Consider the following 15,873-nt stretch of genomic DNA (forward strand, 5'->3'; position numbering starts at 1 on the left):
TGTCATGATTTTAGGCCAAACGTTTCAGAAGTTATGAGCAAAAATAGCCATTTTCATGTTTCTTGACCACTAGGTGGCGTTGTAACAAAACTGTGTAGGTACCAAGTCATGCTTGTGATGATATACAAACATTTGTGCAAATACGCTTAAGCGCTGCAAAGACACACCCTCACATCCATTTTGGCGTGGTTACCATCAAAATTGGTCTGTCATCATGTATTCCTTAAATTTTTGTCATTAGTGTCTCTAGATACATGCAAAATTTAGAGTTAATCGGACATACTGTGTAGTCGTCGGTGCTTGGCCACTAATAAATGAATAAAATAGAAAAAAATATGTCTGGTTCCTCCCAAGATTGTGCTTCCTCCACTACTTACCATTTTATAAAATACTATGGATTGATTTTCTGTAAAAGCTGCTTTCTGATAATTATCCTAGTCCTTCATCACCTTTCCCTTCTTCAACATTAACTAGCAAAATAAATGGGGATGGTGGGAGTGAGGGATGTCATTGTTGTTGAACGTGATTCCTGCCTGGTATGGTTACATACGGACACATTTTCTAAAGCACTCCCTGTCCTTGTTTGCCTGGTGGATAGGTCAACATTGATGCATTGTAAACACTGCGCCAGCTGTTGTCTGTCTTCACAACCCTGGATTCACAGGTACCAAAGCATTCATCTACAACATCCAGCCCTAATGAGTAATGAGAATTTGTCTCTTACAATTTGTGGATTACTTTTATATGGAAGATTTAACAGCAAATTTGCTCTATATCCTTCTATCTACTCATCCCCTTTCTCTCTCGCTCTCTCTCTCTCTCTCTCTCTCTCTCTACACACACACACACACACACACACACATGCAAAGTTTGTAAACAAAATATGTTGCATAAATCCAGAGTCTGCTTGCATCTCAAGAGAAGTACAAAAATTATAAAAACCTTAATACAGTAGATTATTAATTAGTTTCAAGATGATCTTGTTCACAGCGACCTTTCGCTCTTTAGTGGGTTGTTTGAAGACCTCTCAGTGGTTTCATCTCAGACTTTATTTTTATATACATTCACATGTCTGGCACAGCTTAGCAAACAGCTTGAGCGAGACGTGAGCATAGCATCAGCTTAACTACAGCGTAACTGCAGACTTGACTGAGCTTTCACTCTGGAAGCGTTTTTATAGCATCAAAAATCCTGTGATTTCTATGTTACTACAGTGAGTATTTATTTTAATAAAGACCATAACTTATTAAATGGTTATCAGGAGTGGGTTATTGCTAAGTATTACAAACGTGAACATCATGAAATCTTATTTACATGAAGAGGAGGACCACATTTGCATCTAAAAGGTAAACAATAGAGCACTTTGTTCTTCTTCACCTCCACAATCAGTCTTGTATCTTCCATTGTTACTGAGGAAAGTTCTGAATTTATCCACATCACAGTCTGTCATGTGCATGTGTTTACAAGTGAAAGCAAACTCGGCTGTGATTGGGTATTTCTGAAGCCTATAGACCTGTTCTATGTTTAATAGTACATTAAAGACTTATTTTTAGGCTTATAAGATGTAATTTACTGTAGTTTTACTTCCGATTAAATCTATAAGAGAATACTAAGAGAATCTAATGAGCCATAGAATAAATAAAAACAATAATATTTAATAACAGATGAGTTGTTTACTAGTTTACCTTACTTAAAAAAATTAAGTTCACTTTACTTGAGCCAAATAAGTACATTTACTTTAAGCATGAAAACTGATTGCCTAAGATCAATTAATTATAGATTTACAGGGTATAGCATTTTGTAGAAAACTAGAGAGAGAGAGTAAAATTTCAATAATTTTAATAAACAAAACATTTATTGTTTATTAAAAAAGAAATAAGAAACAAACACCAAAAAAAAACAAAACACATTTTTGAAAATCAATTTGAATAACTAATTCAGACCAATCTGTGAACCGTTTTGACTTATTCATTGACTGTAAAAAAATAAATAATCTGAAAATATACATTTTAGGAATTTCCATGAATTTAAAGATTTTACCAATTTCCATGACTTTACAGGCCTGGACAAAACTATTTTAAAATACCCTGATATTTCCAAGATTTCCTTTTTTATCTACATACAGACCTTTATTTCAAGTGAAGTATTAATTAATGAATTAGCATGCATATGTTGCCGGTCCATCTCGCCCCCGCTCGAACGGGACTCGAACTGATGTCTCTGGCTTGGGAGGTGAGTGCGCTAACGAGGAGGCTAAGCCTTTAGCATCAGTCGCTAGTGCACCTCTTGAGGTCAGGAGACTGAGGTTTACACACTGCACAGCTATCTATCAGCTGGCTCCCATTACACATATAGTAAACAATGTAGCACATGACATCCAACTTATTTACATGACCTGAGACATGCTGTCAGCTTCTATTTATCAGTGTAAATGCATATGAGAGGAACATTAGAGAGGAGAGTTCCTGGACCTGTTACCTGGTTCTGAGTTATTCATTGGGCCAGTACTTTGCCTGCGGCTCTGGGCCGGCCTGCTCTCTCATGGGTGAAATGTGTGGTGCACAGGATGCTTGGGCTGGCTAGACTGCATGACACAAAGCACAGAGCACACACACACACATCTGAGGGGGTCAAGGGGAAGATGGAGGGCTGAGGATTCGGAAGTGACAACTATGACCCTGTCAATATATTTATTGAGGCTTTAAAGTAATCGATACAACACCTGTTGTTAAATACAACTCATATCATATCGCTTCTGAAGACATGGATTTAACCACTGGAGTCATATTAATTAATTTTATGCTGCCTTTATGTGCTTTTTGAAGCTTGAAGTTCTAGCCACCATTTACTTGCCACCATTTACTAAGGACCTTCAGAGCTGAAATATTCTTATAAAAATATTAGTTTGATTGTCATGAACATAGTTTCACAATGGAAAAAATTCTTAGTGGTCATAAAACTAGATTTTGGGGTCAAATATGAACCACGACTCGTGATATTCATCCAAATAATCTAGTTCGTCCAATCCTCCACACACCGCAGCACACTGTATATCAGACAGGAAATATAGCCCCTTATTCTTTAAAATTAATTTTGTATTAATATAACATGTGATCCTGTCCTCTTCATTTCCAGTATGAAGGACTTTCACTCTCTTTTCAATCTCTTTCTGTTTATTTTACAAACCAGTAAAAAAGCGTACGTGTGTGCTCTCGTGTGTGAGCGGATGACTTTCACCCTATGAGATATTAAATGATGTTACCACTGTCGCATAAAAAGGCCACAGGTGGGTTGTACGTAATTGTTTTGACATGATATATCTCCATGTAATCTAGACCCAAAAAACACTTCTGGCTGTATTTAAACTGCCCTTCTCTGTCTCCTTGCCAAAGGCAGTCTTTCTAAAGAACTGATTTACATATTTGTAGTCGGGATTGAGTAAACACATACACACACAAGAGCATATAAGCCATGTTCCTGTCTAGTCCACAGAACTGCAGGGCCATTAATTGACCTTAGTGACAAGAGTAAACAGCACCTTTGCACTCACGCCACAGAAGCAGAAAAGTCAGGTGACTCACATTATAATTTCTACTAAATATAAAAAGTCATACCTATCCATAAGTATGAGCAATAGCAACAGTTAACAAGTACTTGGAAATCATGCTACTTAAAAACCTGAACCACGAGTGTGGTCATCGCCTGCCCGAGTGACTGCGCCGTGGCCTTCGTGGCCCTGAGGGCGAGGTCGGTCGCTGAGCGCAGTTCCTGCAGTACGTCGGGATCAGGACTACCCTCGTGCAGATCTTTAAGTGCCTTGGCCTGGTGGACTTGCAGGAGGGCCATGGGATGCAGGGCGGAAGCGGCCTGTCCGGTGGCGCTGTAGGCTTTAGCGGTCAATGATGATCAAAATAATCGACCGATGATCGCTCTTTCACTCTCTGTAAACACTCCACAATGCAAGTAAATCCCTCACATGTGCAACCAAATCTTACGCTACGTGACTAAAAATGTCTACGTTTAGCCACCAGCTAGTAAATGTTCAGATTTCACTCACCACTCTTTGAGTAGTATAGTGGAGAAGAAGTTATTAGAGGTCCTTTCACTGTGTGTTGGAAGTAAAAGTTTGCTTTAACGCGTTCTGTTTGTCCAAAGACAAGATCCACGGATCCATTTGTCATTGGAAAATGTCTCTTTTAATACTCCCTGTTTTTAACAGTCAACTGTTGATAACAACAACAACTTCTAATCACACATGAATGATCAAAAGCAGTGGTTCCCAAACTTTTTACAGTGGCGTACCCCTTCAAGCATCCAACATCCTTTCGCGTACCCCCTCTCTAACGCATAGATACAATTCACACAAGGTCATTTAAAAAAAGGTCTGTTTAACACAATTATCTTTGTAAAACAACTCCCTTATATTAAACATGTTATATTAATGATATACACACCTATTGAGAGGAGAATGCTAGATATGATATAACTGCATAACTCTGCATTTGGCAGAGCAGAGGTGCTCTACATTTACATTTATGCATTTGGCAGACGCTTTTATCCAAAGCGACTTACAGAGCCCTTATTACAGGGATAATCCCCCCCCGGAGCAACCTGGAGTTAAGTGTCTTGCTCAAGGACACAATGTTGGTGGCTGTGGGGCTTGAACCAGTGTCCTTCTGATTACCAGGTTACCAGTTGTGTGCTTAGGCCACTACGCCAGCTCAATTGTCAGTGATGACTTGAAATGGGACCCTTCCAGGCAGTGCCTCCACTCCTCCAATGCCATATTGATGGCCAGGAGCTCACAGTTGCCAAAGTCATAATTTTGTTGTGCGGAAGGGAGCTCTTTGGAGAAGGAGCAGGGGTGTAACTTTGGAGGTTTGCCATGGCGTCGTGAAAGTCCCGCCCCCTACCCCAATATCAGAAGAGTCCACATCTATGACCAAGGGCTTAGTCGGATCTGAGTGCTTCAGGATAGGGGCGGTGGTGAAGGTGGACTTCAGGTAGCGGAGAGCGGTAATTGTGGCTGGTGAGAGCGAGAGACTGGAGAGGGCGTGAAAATATGCCATTTTTAAGATATTAATTGATGGAAAAGCTACAATGTGACCAATTTGAAGAAAAACTTGTGATAAAAACTATTTGTAAAAGATATATTTACGAATTTTACCTAAAGGGTTGCTTAGAAGGTTACTTTATAAATAGAGCATTAGCTGAGAGAGAATTTCATTCATATTTAATCAAAATGGACATTGTAACAGAAATGTACCCATATGAATCGATATGATTTACATTTATGCATTTGGCAGACGCTTTTATACAAAGCGACTTACAGTGCACTTATTACAGGGACAATCCCCCCGGAGCAACCTGGAGTTAAGTGTCTTGCTCAAGGACACAATGGTGGTGGCTGTGGGGATTGAACCAGCAACCTTCTGATTACCAGTTATGTGCTTTAGCCCACTACGCCACCACCACTCCTGTGACGTATCAAATTGGGAAATCTGTACCATTACCTAGCCCTACTACTTATTACGACTAATAGCCATGGATATGAACTGTCATACCAATCGTGTGTAGGATAATACAATCATATTTTTTAAGATATAGTGCAGCCAGCTTCAAGTTACCGCTGATTGCCACTAAATGCAATATTCTCCAGAGTGACAGAGGACTACTGGGAGAAAAAAAAATGCACTACAAAGATCCATACCACTGATTTACCCATTTCCATATGAAAAAATATCGATTTTGGATTTATGATGTCATTTTGATTTTGGATATAAATCACCTCTGGCATTGTAATCAGAAATGTCACAAGCCTTTAGTTATCTAACAGAGGGTTGCAGACAGGTGTGCAGTTAATCTTTCTCACTACAACCCTCCCGAGACTTCAATCATTCTGAAGCTGTCACAGAGTGACAGTCATACCTTTAATCCAGACATTTTGTACCTGCAACACTGACTTTATCATTATATAATGTGACTCATTTTCTGCATAGCCAGTCCCCAATGTATACACCATTTTGAATGTAGCAGGGATGCATTCACTGATATGAGTGATACAACCAAAGTATCTGAATTCCACAGGGTTGAAATGTGGTGCTTTAGGGTTAGTCTTAGGCAGGGGTGAAAATGTAATCAAAATGTTGGGGTGGACAATAAAAATAACAATTCTCAAGAGCAATTTTTGAAGGGGACACCAAGGTTTTTTTTGTTGTTGTTCCGTTTGCATTTGTATCATTTTATTTCTTAAACAATTATTTTATGAATATTTCATTATATTATTTACAATACACATATTTTAATGATATTTTAGGGGGGACAATCCTCTGATGGGGGGGTCCTGACCCCCCCGCGCGATTTCCGTTAGTTTTTAATTATGATCAGGGATGGGAGGGGGTTAGGGTTACCACTTTTGAATTACTTCTGAATAAAGACTAAAAGCCCATTAAGTGACTTTTTTAGTTTAACCCTTGTGTTCTGGTCATTTTGACCCAAATACTTTCTTTTTACTTAGTCCAATAAAACTCCTTGACTTTGTTCACACATGGTATCTGAAATCACACAAACAAATTTGAACAAATTTCTTAAATTCTTTTTGGTTTTATTTCACTTTTTTAAACCTGTTGTGTTCCCAGTCAAAAATGGCTGGCCATTGGAAATGCATGGATTAGACCACAAAATACAGAAATATTAAGTGTTCAGGAACATCCCAATCCTTTAGATGAGCACATACTGTATGTGTAATCCTCGGACATGCACACACACACACACACACACACACACACACACACACACACACAATGTGTGTTGAGCGCCCTTTTCTGCATCGTTTTCCGTGTACGCTCTTTGAGTAATAATTAAATGTAAACTGATCATTTTATGTTGCATTTATAAATGCATTGCAAAGTCCAGATTCTAAGCTTTCAAATGAGACCTATTGTGTTCAGATCAAGCAAGTGGTTGTTAATTTATTACATAATTATTATTTATGTAGCCCAGTATTAGCCCCCACTAGTCCGGTATTAGCTCAGTTCAATGAATACTTTTATCAAAATGTTTTTTATATATATATATATATACAATTTTTTTTAAAAAGTACAAACCTTGACAAAAAAAGCTGTCAAAAAGATATAATGCAATATCTTGTGATAATATATGAAATATTAGAGATTTATTAACAATCTTAAAGGGCTAGTCATTTTTGACTGGGAACACAAACGGTGTTAGCACAAACAAACACAACACAGGGGTTAAAACAATCCCTGGAATAAACCTTCTCTCACCCACTCTCAGTGTTTCTTGATTGTAAATCAGCCCCTTGCTGTTCTTAAACACATTTAAATAAATAAATAGTCACACATTATACATACATGGTGAAATTATTTATTCAGAGTCAGAGTCAGCCATGATACAGCACCCCTGGAGCAGATAGGTTCAAGGGCCTTGCTCAAGGTCCCAACAGTGGTGTCAGGGCTTGAACCCCTGACCTTCTGGTCAGTAACCCAGAGCCTTAACCACTGAGCCACCACTGCCCTGTTTCATCTACTGCTTGAACATAAGGGGAAGTTAGAGCCAGAGGCAGTGAGTGTGTGATGTGAGCAGCTGTATGTGGCACTGATGCTGAAGCTGTAAATATTTAAACAGAAGACTTTTAGCTCTGTCACCTACTATTACCCACACCCAATGAACACAGGGAAGAGATTTGTATCAAAATAGGCTTATTAAAAAGGTATTCATTCCATCAATACTCAGAATCACAAGCAGAATGAACAAGTATGCTCACACACACAAGGAATGTGCAAATGCAACATATATTCATACAAACATATGCATTTAAATATATATATATATATATATATATAGTGACATAAAAAAATAGAAAATAAGATATACAATAGAGCAATAATGTTTTCAAAAATATTTTATATACAGATATACAGTTATGTGCAGGTGATGTAATGTATAGAAAAAGAGCTAGGATATTTGGGGGCAGTTTTAACTGTTCATGAGGTGAAGGTGTGCCTGGCTGGTTCCTGTGCCTGGGATGTTCTCAGTGCTCTGTAGCGCCAGCCAGAGGGCAACAGTTCGAAGTGTGCTGGGTGAATGGGGTCAAGAGTGATTTTACCAGCACTTTTTGTCACTCTGGATGTGTACAGAGTATCCTTGCCTGTCCCTGGTCTGTCTTGATGTTAAAGTATGTAATGCCGTCCCATATTGACTGTATCATCCACAGACCTGTTTGCTCTCTTAGCAAATTGAAGGGGATCCAGAAAGTGTTCATTGATGTCCTTTAGGTGGGCCAACACCAGTCTCTCAAATTACTTCATAACCACAGATGTCAGCGTGATGGGTCTGTAGTGATTAAGTCCTTTGAGCTTGGGTTTATTTGGGAAGGGGATGATTGTGGAACATTTGAAGCAGCAGGGAACTTCACACTGCTCCAGTGATCTGTTGAAGATCTGTGTGAAGATGGGGGCCAGATGTTCAGCACAGGATATTAGACAAGTGGGCGAAACACCATCTGTGCCCTGTGCTTTTCTTGTCTTCTGTTTCTGGAATACCCGGCACACATCCTCTTCACAGATCTTAAGTGCAAGTTGAGTAGCAGGAGGAGAGGGGTTGCAGGAGGTGTGTTTGTGCTTTGAAGGTCAGAGCGTGTGTGGGGTGTGAGACTGGTATTTTCAAATCTACAGAAAACACATTTATGTTTTCAGCCAATTATTGATTCCCTTCAGTGTTGGGGGATGGTGCCTTGTAGTTGGTAAAGTCTTTTAGGCCTCTCCACACTGATGCAGGGTCATTAGCTAAAAATATTTTTACAGCGTTTCAGAATAGCTTCTTTTAGCCGCCTGATATCCTTTGCCATATTATACAAGATTTTATCCCCACTTCTGTTAGCATCTTCTTTGGCCTAACGAAGCTGCCTGCATTTGCTATAAACCATTGGTTGTTATTGTTGTATGTTAAATAAGTCCTAGTAGGAATGCACATGTCCTCACAGAAACTGATATACAGTATATGTGAACTCATCCAGGTCTGTGGCTGCAGCCTCAAAAACACTCCAATCAGTTCAGTCAAATCTGGCTTGTAGTTCCAGCTCTGCTTAATTGGTCCATCTTTTTATCATCGTTACTACAGTTTTAGCTGATTTTAGTTTCTGCCTGTAGATCGGAAGAAGATAAACCAGACAGTGATCAGAGAGTCCCAAAGCTGCTCGAGTGACAGAGCGATATGCATCCTTTTTTTGTCGTGTAGCAATAATCCAGTATATTTCTGTTTCTGGTGGGGCATTTAATGTGCTGTCTGTATTTGAGCAGTTCACGTGTGAGATTTGCCCTGTTAAAATCTCCAAGAATAATAATAAGTGAGCCCGGGTATTGTTGTTCCATGTCTGTGATCTGATCAGCCAGCTGTTGCAGTGCTAGCGCTTAGCACAGAGCTATGCAATAAGTCATACACACAAAGTCTGTGGGCATGGCCATGAAGCTTTGGTATTTTCGTGCAAGCATGCGTTTAGTCTAGGCGCAAGTTGCAAAGCGCTAATGGGCTGGGTCAAGTGCAATTTAATTCTGAAGTTCTTCTCAGGCACGGTCTGCATCCTATTATAGTCCAGCAATATAAACAAAGACAGCATATTCATAAGAATTAGGTGCTGTAAATGGACCGTATGCAATGAATTAGAAGAATAGAAATATGGACTTACTTTCTATTTGCATTAACTGCAGCGTCCCTGTTGAATTTGAGGCATATTTCTGAGGCAGTGGTGGCTCAGTGGTTGAGGCTCAGGGTTACTGACCAGAAGGTTGGGGGTTCAAGCCCCAGCACCACCAAGATGCCACTGTTGGGCCCTTGAGCAAGGCCCTTAACCCTATCTGCTCCGGGGGGGATTGTCCCTGTTATAAGTGCACTGTAAGTTGCTTTGGATAAAAGTGTCTGCCAAATGCATAAATGTAAATATTTCTAGTCATACACTCCTTTTAAATGCATGGAAAATGTGGTTCGTGTCAGGATTTGTATTCATGGTTCGTTAAATTATAGAGAATGTAAGTCTAAAATAATTTTCATCTACTGACACACAAATCATGGCTAGTTTTAACAGTGATTTCTCTTCTACCGCAAATCTAACGCACTTCTCTTCCACCAGTCAATTTTGATTTTAAATTAATTGAAACACAAACAAATGTTTGTTAACATGTTTCTAAATTCAAATTACACTTCAATCTAAACAAACATATAATAAAAATAATGAAGTTGTCAAAAAAATCATACCAAATCAAAACATTTTACTCTCTCCAACTTCTTCCACCTACGGAGCCCCCGAAGTGACCTGTGCAAAAAAAAATCTAAGAGAATTTGCGTGCGTACGAGAAACTTTCAGCGTCGCATGAAACTTCAGCGTCGTACGAGATACTTTCAGCGTCGTACGAGATACTTCAGCGTCGCGACGAGAAACTATGGCGTCGCGCACGAGATACTTCAGCGTCGCGACGAAACTATCGCGTCGCGACGAAGCTTCAGCGTCGCGACGAAACTACTCGCGTCGCGCCGCGAGATACTTCAGCGTCGCGCTGAGAACTATCAGCGTGCGCCGCGAGATACTTCAGCGTCGCAGCGTTACAGTTTCGGTGTGTGTATAGCTCTTTTCGATTAGCGTCATTGCCATCATTCATTTACTCAAAGATACTGAGAGCATGGATGCGCATGAATTTATAGAGATATATTTTAAACTTGGCCTTCAATACAAAGACATTACTGTCTATGACATTTGTAATACTGTCATGGCTGAGACACGCTTTGATCTGCCAAAGGACACTAATCAAGCAATAGACTTGTACTTGTACTTGCATTTAACACGAGAACTACGGAATTATATAACTAGCCTACTAGAATGGCCATAGTGGTCATTCTGACCGTTAGACTGTACCAAATGTCATGTCATATTTACATTCGAAACTTCTATTGAGGTTTTAGAATGAAGCTTCTAATGTCTGTCGTCATATTTTATATCGTCATCACCCTAAAATGTATTGAATAAAATAGAATAATATGGATCAAATGGAGCTAAGCTGAGCATAGATAGTCCTACATAATACGATCTTTTTTGTAATATATAATAGTGCTAGACTATACACAAACATAGGCCTATATATATTATATATTAGCTGCTAGACTGCCCCGGAGGAAGGTGCGTGCCTCGCTTTGTGTACAGCAAGTTTTTTCACTGGAATCAAAATCCATGAATAAATGAATCTGTTATATTAATAATAAACACCAGGACACGAAATTTTAATTCTAATGAATGTGAAAATGTATTAGTTCATCGACAACCACAGAACTTGCTATTGTAGCTGATTGATACAAATTTGATTATTTATATTCTATTATTTTCTTTGTAAAATAAAAACAAATCAATGCAATAGCTTATAAAAACATCACCAATGTGTATTTCAATGCATAGTAAAAACCTTAGACATGTATGAATCACATATAGGCCAAACCCAAAATGGCCAAAACAGTTAATAAAGAATATGAACATTAGCTAAACTGTGGGAAAACTGATTTAGAAAGCAATATTTGTTTTACTGTGAGCAAAAATATCATGCTGTAAAACTATAATGAAAATATTATGCTGTAAAATCATTATGAACGAATTCTCCTAAAAGTGGGCTCACTTGAACAAAAAAGGGGCCCCCATTTTAGGAGAATAATTTAATATAAATAATCAAATTTGTATCTGTAATTACTACAATAGCAAGTTCTGTGGTTGTCGATGAACTAATACATTTTCACATTCATTAGAATTAAAATTTCGTGTCCTGGTGTTTATTATTAATATAACAGATTCATTTATTCATGGATTTTGATTCCAGTGGCGGCTGCATAGGATTGTTTCCAATTTCCAATAAATCCAGAGCGTTGTAAAGTCCAAAAGTCAACATGTTTTGAAAAAGGATAGATGTAATAATTTCCAAAATTCACAACATGTTTTTATCTAACGAAATATTCGCCTCAATCCATGTTTGTTGGCGTTTAGACTTTCAAAACCCTTTTCACTGTGGTGGAAAAAAACTTGCTGTACACAAAGCGGTAGGCGCACCTTCCGGGCAGTCTAGCAGCTAATATATAATATATATAGGCCTATGTATGTGTATAGTCTAGCACTATTATATATTACAAAAAAGATCGTATTATGTAGGACTATCTATGCTCAGCTTAGCTCCATTTGATCCATATTATTCTATTTTATTCAATACATTTTAGGGTGATGACGATATAAAATATGACGACAGACATTAGAAGCTTCATTCTAAAACCTCAATAGAAGTTTCGAATGTAAATATGACATGACATTTGGTACAGTCTAACGGTCAGAATGACCACTATGGCCATTCTAGTAGGCTAGTTATATAATTCGGTAGTTCTCGTGTTAAATGCAAGTACAAGTACAAGTCTATTGCTTGATTAGTGTCCTTTGGCAGATCAAAGCGTGTCTCAGCCATGACAGTATTACAAATGTCATAGACAGTAATGTCTTTGTATTGAAGGCCAAGTTTAAAATATATCTCTATAAATTCATGCGCATCCATGCTCTCAGTATCTTTGAGTAAATGAATGATGGCAATGACGCAATCGGAAAAGAGCTATACACACACCGAAACTGTAACGCGTCAGCGCGACGCAGTATCTCGTGCGACGCGATAGTTCTCGTCGCGACGCGAAGTATCTCGATGCACGCGATGAGTTTCGTCGCGACGCGAAGTTTCTCGTGCGACGCGATAGTTTCGACGACGCTGTAGTATCGTGCGCGACGCTGAAGTATCGTCGCGCGACGCCATAGTTCTCGTGCGCGACGCTGATAGTTTCGTCGCGACGCTGAAAGTTTCGTCGCGACGCTGATAGTTTCGTCGCGCGCGAAGTATCTCGTCGCGACGCTGATAGTTTCGTCGCGCCGCTGAAAGTTCTCGTGCGCGACGCTGATAGTTTCGTCGTGCGCGCGAAGTATCTCGTCGCGCGCGAAAGTATCTCGTGCGCGACGCCATAGTTTCTCGTGCGCACGCGATAGTTTCGTCGCGCCGCGAAAGTTTCGTCGCGACGCGATAGTTTCTCGTGCGCGCGAAAGTATCTGCGCGCACGCTGATAGTTTCGTCGCGCCGCGAAAGTTTCGTCGTGCGCGCGATAGTTTCTCGTCGCACGCGAAATTCTCTTAGATTTTTTTTGCACAGGTCGCTCGGGGCTCCGTATCCACCGCCCATTTGCAGCGACTTAAAAATCACTCTACGACAACAGGTGGAAAAATACCAATAAACATTAGATCATAAATACAATTGTAAATATAAACACAGTTAAGGTTAAAACAAAATGACCTTGTTCCACTGTATTTTAGAGACTCCAAATGCAGGAACTGAGTTTAGACTGTGCTGAAAACAGACGTCCTAGTGTAATGACCTATTTCTCAGGAAAATAGCAAATTGCGATTTGTAGCACTTTAATAACATACAATGCACCCTCAGTTTGCATATGCTCACAGATAACACAAACACTCTCACCCACAGCCACTGTCATTGTCATATCACATAACACTGCACTTTGAATGGGTAACCGGTCTTGCTCAACCCGCTTCGAGTGGGATTCGACATAGGAGTCAGGCGTGCTAACGAGGAGGCTAAAGGCTACAGCCTCTAGCGCCAGTCGCTAATGCACCTCTTGAGACCAGGGGAGTGAGATTTACACACTGCACAGCTATCTACATCTGGCTGCCTTTACACACGCTCACGAACATAGTGCCGTGTTTTATTTGTTGCAAATCAATAATTAAAATGTTTTTAACTATAAATCGTTACTTCCTGCCAGAGATGGGAAACTGTTTGAAATTACCTAACTCTCGCATGACATTCGTTCCTTTGTTGTTAACAAAGAGCATGCTTCCGACTTCTCGCATGAACGAGCCATCGCGCTTATGTCACACGACAGATCCATGACGGGACTTTTTTTAATAGTTGATACATTTTTAATTATTTATTTCTTTTTCTTTTTACCCAAATCTAGAGCTTTGCTTCAGAAGATATTCATTGAGCGACTGGAGGTATGTGGATTACTTGTAGGCTGCCTAAATATGACTTTTGGACCGTCAAACAGCCAGCAGCCTCATGGCACCCATTCATTGTAATTGTATGGACATACAGACCTGAAATGTGCTTATAAAAAAATATATTTTCATTTAGATTCTGCTGAAGTAGTAAAGACATACACTTTTTGGATGAACTATTCCTTTAATGGAAAAAAAAATCTGATTGTGGTATATACAGTGGAAAGAAAAAGTATGTGAACCCTTTGGAATTAGCTGGTTTTCTGTATTAATTGGTCATAAAATATGATCTCATCTTCTTTAATGTCACAAGTATAGATAAACAACAATGTGCTTCAGCTAACAGCACTCAAACAATTCCCACTGAACATTCCCAGTGCAGTGTAAAAAGTAAGTGAACCCTTGGATTTAATAACTGGTCGATCCTCCTTTGGCAGCAATAACTTCAACCAAGGGTTTCCGGTAGCTGTGGGTTAGATCTGCACAATGTTCAGACGGAATTTTGGACTATTCTTTTTTTAAGCCATTCTGTAGTGGATTTACTTGGATGTTAAGGGTCATTGTCCTGCCGCATCACCCATCTTCTACTGAGCTTTAGCTGGTGCACAACCACCCTGACATTATCCTGTAGGACATCATAACAAATTTGGGAATTCATTTTCCCTCAATGATGGCAAGCAGTCCAGGCCCCAAAGCAGCAAAGCAACCTTAAATCACGTTGATCCCTCCACCGTACTGTTTTTCATGTTGTTATGCGGTGCTCTTTTTACACCATATGTAGTGCAGCGTATTCTTCCCAAACAATTCCACCTTAGTTTCATCAGTCCACAAAACATTTTGTTAGTAGCGTTGTGGAGTGTTAAGGTGGTTTTGGGCAAATTTCAGGCACTTCCTTCATGGTGTCCTGCCATGCACACCGTGCCTGTTTAATGTTTTCCATATAATAGACTCATGAACAGAGATGTTAACCAGTTCCAATGATTCCTTCAAGTCTTTAGCTGTCACTCAAGGGTTATTTTTTACCTCATTGAGCATTCTGGGGTGTGCCCTTTGAGTCATCTTGGCTGGATGGCCACTTCTAGTGAGAGTAGCCACAGTACTACATCGTCTCCATTTATAGACAGTTTGTCTAACTTTGGACAGATGAATATCTAAGCTCTTCAAGCTAACTTTGTAACCCTTTCCATCTTTATGCAAAGCAACAATTCTTGATCATAGGTTTTCTGTGATCTCTTATTTGTGAGGCATAATCCATGTCAGCAGATGCTTCTTGTGAACAGCAAACTCAAAATGTTTGAGTGCTTTTTATAAGTCAAAGTAGCTCTAACCCACACCTCCGATCATTACTTGGATTTCTTTAATTAGTTTCTAGGTTTGCCAACTCCTGCCTCTAATTAGCTTTTGTTGACGTCATTAGCCTAGGGGTTCACATACATTTTCCAACCTACACTGTGAATGTTTGAATTATGTATTTAATATGTAAAAAAACATTTTATTAGTTAAAACTGATTTTGTTTGTTCATTATTGTAACTTAGATGAAGATCAAACCAGATTTTAAGATAAATTTACACATAAATGCAGGTAATTCCAAAGGGTTCACATACTTTTTCTTGACACTGTACATATATATATACTGTATATATAGTATATATATATACTGTATATATCTTATATATAGATTAATTATATTTCAGCCATTGAAATGAATATTTATATAATTATTTAATACTTTTGATATAAAATTGTATTTAATATGGCTTTATTAAGTTACAGTACATCAACA

General features: G+C 39.1%; 1 protein-coding gene across 1 annotated transcript in view; it reads left to right on the top strand.

Annotated features, from left to right (window-relative positions):
• The window catches only part of LOC127619449 (cadherin-15-like), a 310,594-nt gene extending 300,731 nt beyond the window's left edge, over positions 1-9,863 (top strand). Inside the window, exon 15 of the mRNA XM_052092310.1 lies at positions 9,806-9,863. The gene's annotated coding sequence lies outside the window, so the exon portion shown is untranslated. The remainder of the gene's footprint in view (positions 1-9,805) is intronic.
• The last annotated feature ends 6,010 nt before the right edge of the window (positions 9,864-15,873 follow it).

This window comes from Xyrauchen texanus, chromosome 2 (assembly GCF_025860055.1).
Source record: "Xyrauchen texanus isolate HMW12.3.18 chromosome 2, RBS_HiC_50CHRs, whole genome shotgun sequence".
Taxonomy (NCBI): Eukaryota; Metazoa; Chordata; class Actinopteri; order Cypriniformes; family Catostomidae; genus Xyrauchen; species Xyrauchen texanus.